This window comes from Xiphophorus couchianus, chromosome 10 (genome assembly GCF_001444195.1).
Source record: "Xiphophorus couchianus chromosome 10, X_couchianus-1.0, whole genome shotgun sequence".
Taxonomy (NCBI): Eukaryota; Metazoa; Chordata; class Actinopteri; order Cyprinodontiformes; family Poeciliidae; genus Xiphophorus; species Xiphophorus couchianus.
In genome coordinates this window covers 14,701,248-14,708,978 of record NC_040237.1, presented here as the reverse complement: position 1 = coordinate 14,708,978, position 7,731 = coordinate 14,701,248, and positions in this window count along the sequence as shown.

Genomic DNA, 7,731 nt, shown 5'->3' with positions numbered 1-7,731 from the left:
TTTCCCCCCACAACCACATTTCTGCAGAAGAAATATGCGTTTCTTCTGCAGAACGGTCCTTCCAGTTTTTAGTAATATATTGGACGGGTCTCGACTCAATGTTAGTTGTTTTAACAATATCCTTAGATGTTTTCTCTGGTGGGTACCAATTACATGACCCTTCTGTTATAGTGAGAGGTTTGGTATGGAAAGAGAAGTCAGTCGATCTTGGCTATACAGCAAACACAGATGTTTTATTAAGTCTGGTGCAACACAGCAGATTTACAAAATGGCAGCCCTCCCATCAGTTTTATACCTATATACCAGTTAAATCCCGCCTAATCAATTTACATCGGCCAATCACTTCAGCCATCCAGAGTGAGGAAAAAAGAGGAAACAAAGTTAACGTTCACATACACAATGTAAACACTAACAATTATATATCAATAATAACATACCGGGCAGATGTTTTCTGTATGCAAATGCACAATTTAGAAAACATTTCATTCTTTTAACTACTTTAAGCTTCAACCAATTAAACTCTAGCTCTTATCACTGCTCTTTCTATGAAACAGCCGGGTTTGAGCAGGGTTCCAAGATGGCTGCCACAACCGACACACCCACAAGGTAACAAACATTTCAACCGCACGCATGAGGAACCTTCCATCCCATTGCATAGCTGCATGGTAGTAACTCAATCTTTTATGCTCTTTACTCCTTTAGTTTAAATGTAGCTTTTATACGCTGACAAACCTGCCAAATTCAGAATGTACCGTCGTTACAAGTGGCAAAACAACTCCTGGATTAGGTGTTAAAACTAAATTGAGTTTAATTTCAAAAACAAATCTCTTACATCGTTGTTAGCTTTTGTTTCTGTGTTTGAAATGGCGAGGCATTTGTTGTCCTGCCAGCCTTTTGCGATGAGCTTTCATTCACACTGTACTGCTGAATTCATGAAAACAAATCAGCAGTTTCTGTTTCACTTCAAAGCAGAAGCCGATCTGATTGTCCTTTGTGGCCCCCGTGTCTCAGATCTCATAAATCCCAGCCTGCGGGCCGGATGTTTAATCATTCATTTGAGAAACCACACCTCGCTCCTTTCAAATGAAGACACCTGTGTGTAGAGCGTATCCCGCCTCTATCGTTTCTCTACGACCTGAAATACCTGGAACAATCAAACCCATCTTTGTGTTTCAAAATTAGATAATTTCCAGAGCTATGAAAAAGTATTTGCTTTTTTTTTTTTTGGCTGAACTGAAATATTTCAGATCAATTTAGTTTAATATCAAAGACAACACAAGGAAAGCAGTAATCAGATGATCCATTTAGTAAGGGAAGAAATCATATCCTAACTAACCTGCTGCTGTGTGAATTTGTGAAAATATAACCATTGCCATTGTGAATGTTGCTCACCATAGTATTTTGTTAAATTTCCATTGCCACACTGGTCACTGCCAGAACCTAAGAAGACAGAAATAACTTTAATAGAATCTGACGACATGAAGAAGGCGGACAGATCTCAGAACAGAAAACATCACAAGATTCAAGAAACGACAATGAAGCCATCAACATCTCAGTCTGGAAAGGACTACAAAGCAGTTTCTAAGATTTTGGGACTTGAGCAAACCACGGTTGCAGACATTAAGTAACAATATGCGATAATAGAGAAATCAATCCAAGCAGAAACCAGTTAACCCAAACTACTCCAACAGAGCATCAACGACTCATCCAGGAGACCAGAACAGCCTCTAAAAACCTTGGTTGCCTCAGTAGCTGAGATTCCATTACAAATGTGTACAAACCTTTACCAATATTCTCCTAATGTGAAACAATACAAACCAAAAAAAAAAATCACAGAATTTCTCAATTATGCCTTTTCTATTAAATAAGAAATGCAATTAAAATCACACATGAATAAGTTTGTTCACGCGATAAGTCATTAAAAAACACACCATGCTCCTGCCACTTCCTGTCGTCGTCTTCGTCTTTTCCGCCGGTAGCAACATCTGGCTGTTGATCGCGTGACTCTTGTGAAGAGAGAAAAGTGGTTCCATTGCAGTTTTGTGAAATACATTCATTTTAGTATGACTGAAAACCCACCTCATGCTAAAGCAAAAACTACTATCGAAAAATGTGTTTAAAAAAGTGCCTCGTCTTCTTTTTATTGACGGTTAGCAAGCAAAGTTTTTTGTGCATTACCGCCTCCTAGTGGCAAGGAGTGTGAATGATGAAGCCCAATATATATTACAAAGATTTACAAACGAAACAAAATAATAATAATAAAAACAAAACCAAACTACTCCAACTATATTGATGGCATGACTTCCATGTTTCCTGACTTGCTGCACCTCCCTCACCTGCTTTCACCTGCGCTGCTGCCAACATAAACTGCTGCTCTGCCCTCAGCAGGTGAGCGGTTATTTGTTGTCCATTCCTGTCAGACTCTCAATGAAAAACTGCACAGGCACATTTTGTTGTGAGAACATTTTTCAAGAAGTCTCGATTCTTTTTGTCTCAACATTTACATTAACAAAATGAAAGTATAGATCCTTCCTTCCTTGAGTCAATAATGTCAGAGATGTGATAGTTTAGGGGATATTTTCTGTTAAGTGTGAATCCTCTGAGGCTTTAAATAATAAATTCAACACTTTGAGGTCTTCCATTATCAACCAAATTGGGACAAATGTGACGATCGTGTGAAATGTCCCATGGAGAACGCTGGCCCGTCGCTTCTACGTCGACAAATTGGAATAATAAAGGAAATGGGAGAAGATTGGGGACATCCACATTTTATTGTAGGTTAATTCAAACTTTACTGCAGCCTCTAATTTCAACTGGATTGTAAAAGCAGCAGCCAGAGTTGCATAATGAAACCATTACCAGGGAGACCAATAGTCAGGGGTATAGATTTCTTCCAGACAACTTTTTCTACAATTATCTAAGAGCCTCTTTTAAATAAGTCTGTGACGATGTAAAATACCTTTACCTTCATTGAGTTGATTGAATTCTGCTGCTATGACTAATTTATCGGCAAACCAATGGCTTGGTTTGAAGAGGACTTTCCTGCCATAAATACAAATAAGCACCAAGAGGGATTTCTTCTTCCTCCTTTCTTTTTGATTAAAAAGCCAGGAGGCCTTTACAAGGAATGAATTATGCCCCTTGCATTTACGGACTGCAAATCTCTGAAAAGTTCAACAAAAATAAAATGCTGATCTCTGCAATATCTCTACAGGTGCTTCTCCCCAACAAATCCAGCCTGCATGCACTGAAAGAAGGGTTTTTTTTTTTTTTTTTGTAACCAGAAACATCCATTTTCTAAGTTTTACTTGCAGTTTTCCTCACTCAGCATATTCCTTTCTCCTGCCCCAGTATTTATTCATCGGTGAGCGCCGTAATGGTTCTGTTTCAATATGTCTGCAACACGCAAAGAACTATATTTGATTGGAAATACAGTGGTTGATGAGTCTGTGTCGTTTTGTGACAATTTAAAACCTTATTCGATGGCAAAATGTACTGAAAATGCTATTTGTCTCGTGCCACACATCTGTTTACCAATTAGGAAACTTCTGAAGGCAACTGGTTTCCATTGGATTTTATTAAGTACATCAGACGGTTTGATTCCATTTGTCTGGTAAATGTTCAAGATTCCTTTGCTCAAAATGTTGAAAGATGATGATGAGATGTTTCATATTTAGGCTCTCTACATCAGGGCGACCTTAGTTTGTTTGCTAATTTACATATCTGCACATATTTCAGGATGTTGTGCCTCCATTGAAACGATCAGAGATGGTTTGAATAAAGCTGTTTGGACGATATAGCGTGGCCAAGAAAAGTTGCCTCATGGCTCAAATTATTTGTGCCCACAGCTAAAATGCTAAATTTTTATCTTCGGTTCATGACCTCATGCTGTAGTTCAAATAAAATATCGATTATAGTCTAAACACAATTCTTATGAAGCTGAAAGACTGAATTCACTTTAAGGAGCGGAAAAACGTTTAAGAAATAAAAGTCGAACTGCTTTCCCCATGAGGTTCTTACCTTCACAAACTTCATTAAATTACTTCCTCCTAAGTATTTGGTTATTTGATCAGTGGTTTTTACCGTTTCCTAGCAACAAGGGGTGACTAAATCATACAGTCTCCCCTGTATGATTTTCTATGCACTTCATAATCATGTGCTATGTTCTGTTGTTCTGCTTATGGACGTAAGGTGACAAAATGTGCATTAAAGGTTCATGAATCCATTTGGGATTCACCGTCTGAGTTTAGATTGATGGACTTTAACTCCAAGACGGTCAAAATCCTTTCAAACACATTCTGCGTTTATGGAATCTGACAATTTTCCTTGTGCAAAATCGGGATTTAAAGCCATTTTTCTGCTCACCCAAACGCGGATGGGAACTCTGGGAGAAAATCCGAGCGGCCCTTTGACCGAGGCGTCCTGCGCTTCGGACAGGACGCGGCTCATCAGACCCAGCTTGTGTGACCCGTTGGTTGCTACAGCACACCCTCTGAGGTCATTCTCCCATCGCCGTTTCCCTCCAGACCCTCATTAACTCTTCGTGTGTGTGGGGGCGTGTGTGTGTGTATGTATCGCCCCCTCCTCTCTTCTGTCTGATGATGCCGACACACTCCAGCTGATTACACCTGTAATGACTCACGACTCTAATGCGTCTCATTTTGGGAAATGGACAATCGGTGTCAAGGTTGAGAAGGTTCGGTTCAGATTGCGAGCGAGCCCCGTGCGTGGACGCACGTCAGCCTTTTCATAAATCTTCCTGGGAGAACATGTTGCGAATGGCTGCATCTCGAGCCGCGTGTCATTCTTTCACTGTGTCATTGCTGAATGTCAAAGCTGCTTCTTTAATAAACCAACTATAAATGAAGCAGAAACCCATCCACCCCTTCCTCCTCCCTCCTGTCTCCTGTAAATGTGATTTACTGCTGGGAATAACGTCCAAAGTGCATCACTGACTCCTTCGTCCCCAGCTAATGGAGACACTTGCTGCTATCTTCCAGCGAGCCAGCATGTGGGAGTCATTACTCCTTTTGCCCCTGCTCAGGCTTGTTGAGCTCCAGTTCAGCAAATGCCATTAATCAATTCTACACTGCGCCGTACGAGCCGCCGCTGCAGAGGCGGAGGACGGGGGAATGCATGAAGAAACCTTCAACAATTGGACATGTTGGAGGCTTGAGAATCTTGAGGGTGTGTTCACACCTGAAAGGCTGATGGACTCGGTACAGTTGGGGAGTTTGTTTCATTTTCAGCAGGTGCAATTCGCTTTCACACTGCATTTAAAACAAACAAGCAAAAAAAAACACGTTTCACCCCCTCGCCTGTGGTGGCGCTGCATTACGACTTACAGATGGAATCAGCACAAAAACCTCTGAGGAAGACTCAACTTTCCACAGTGAGTCTAAGCCTTTTCTGTAAAAAAAAAAAAAAATTGAGTAAATAAAAGCAGACGTAATACAAACTGCAGAATAGTGCAGGTGAGTAAGGATCTGAGCCTCAAGTCTCAATCACCTTGTGATGATTACCAAGCATCCGCTGATTAATGTCTCCCACATTCATTATGTCTTCACTACACCGTTTCAGTGTCGTTCTCTTCTAGAAGCCCTAATTATATCCACAACCTTGAGATTGTGACGGATCAGTCGGGCTTCCATTGATCCCCAAAGGTGACAGTCCAACTCTTCTCACTGTTACCAGTAAGTTCAGAACTGATACCGTCAGAAAGCTCTTCTGGGTCAATGAAATCATGCTTTTCCTTGTCACAATAACTCAATAATGAAGTATGACTTGGTGGTGTAAACTCCAGGGAGCATACTTTCACTATGTCATACATGAAAGCCTAACATGGTGGAAAATAAGGACACGTATCTATGCTATGACATTTCACTCTAGACGGTGAATTTCTGCATTATATATGGTCTTTAAAGAATTCCCATTTATTTTAATTTCATGATTGTTGAAAAATGTGCCATTCTGTGCAACATGTCAGTAGGCCTGTCACAATAAATTCTGCTGGACGATAAATTGTTCCAGAGGTTATCGCGATAAACGATAACCTTGTTGTTTTGAGACCATTTTCGAGCAACATATTGGTACTGGCAAAAACACAAGAACACTTTCTCAAAGATCAGTAAACTTTAACTTCTAATGAATGTTTAACACCGGAGGACATTTTAAATATACAAAACGACAAAAGTTTTTGTAAACAAAATTGTCCTTCAGAATAAGGGCCTAGTTGAGACCAAATCACCAAATTGAAGACTTTTATCATCCACTTTCTGGTACAAAGAGAGAAAAAAAGAGATAAACGATAAATCATGGCAGTGGAAATTATTGAGTCTGTTTTAATTTATCATGCGATTGATTGATTTATTGATTATTGTGACAGGCCTATGTATAAGCAATTGTTACCTTGTGATTTGGTGGCTAAATAGATTCCATAATTTACCAGCTGGCTCAGTGACCTACTTGTCAATGTGCTGATTTCGTTCAAAAATAAAAACAACCCATCCCCCTGCCTTCACTCTTCTCTTGTTTTTTGGGAGGTAAAGGGAGTCTCAGGTGGCAGGGCTCCGACTGCAATTACACTTTAGATAGAAATGTAACAGGAAAGCAAGGACAGCAACAGGACTGGGAGGAAATATTCAAGACGGGGAGCAAGGCCAAAGTCACACGGACAAACGGGGATTACTCCAGAATTTACCAGTCAAACATTACCGTACTTTAAGAGTTTGAGTTTTAATTTAAATCTTTTGTGGTGGATTTAGCTGTATTATTCAAATAGATATTGACAATTATATATACGATCCACTGGTTTTTGTTTAGTTTTTTTTCATTTGGGTTTGTTTGCTGACATTTCTGGGTTTATCTGTTTCTGTGAGGCTTTGAGTTTTCTTTGTTTATTTTAGGTTTCTGTGTCTATTGAGTCTCCGTGTTGTCCCGTCTACCCCTTGATTGTTCCCAGCTGTGACTCGTTCCCTGATTACCCTCTGTGTATTTAATCCCACCTGTGTTCCTTGTTCCTCGTCGGGTCCTTGTCTAATCTGTCTAGTTGTCTTGTCCGTCCAGATGTCTATTGTTAACCAGTTGCTACCAGTTTTGAGCATTAGCCTTCCGCTCATTCTGGGCTGCCTGGATTTTGGACTTTGTATTTCCGACTACATCGTTAAATTCATAATTTCCTTCTCACCAACCTGGGTCCTCTGCATCTGCCTCACCACCACGCTACCACAAATCATGACAGTTTCTCTGTCTTCATTACCACATTAGTCAACTCCTATGTATCTTGGTATATTTTCCAATGTTGGTTTTGGATTTTTTTTCCCTCTTATTTGCGTTAGAAGTGTGCGATACTGCATATTCTGTTGTTGAGCTGATGCCAAGTAAATACAGGGCCCAGTATATGCCAATATCAGAACAAATATTTGTTCTGATATTGGCATTGTTTTCTAAATAAACAAAGTGGGGGAAAAAAAATTACAATTTGAGATTCAAAGTAAAATCTTATTTATTGCAGTTGGGAAAACTACATTACAAAATTTTATGAGAGAATCTGAAACTGAAGGTCTTTATTCATGATTCATTGTTGACAAAACATCATTTTTAACATTTAGCAGAATCTTAACATTATATTGTGAGAAAAGCATCAAAGGCTAAAAGGTAAACATTTACATTTATTGCCATAATAAGTAACTGCGCTTCTATTAAATCCATTGAGAGCTTTACTGCTTTGAG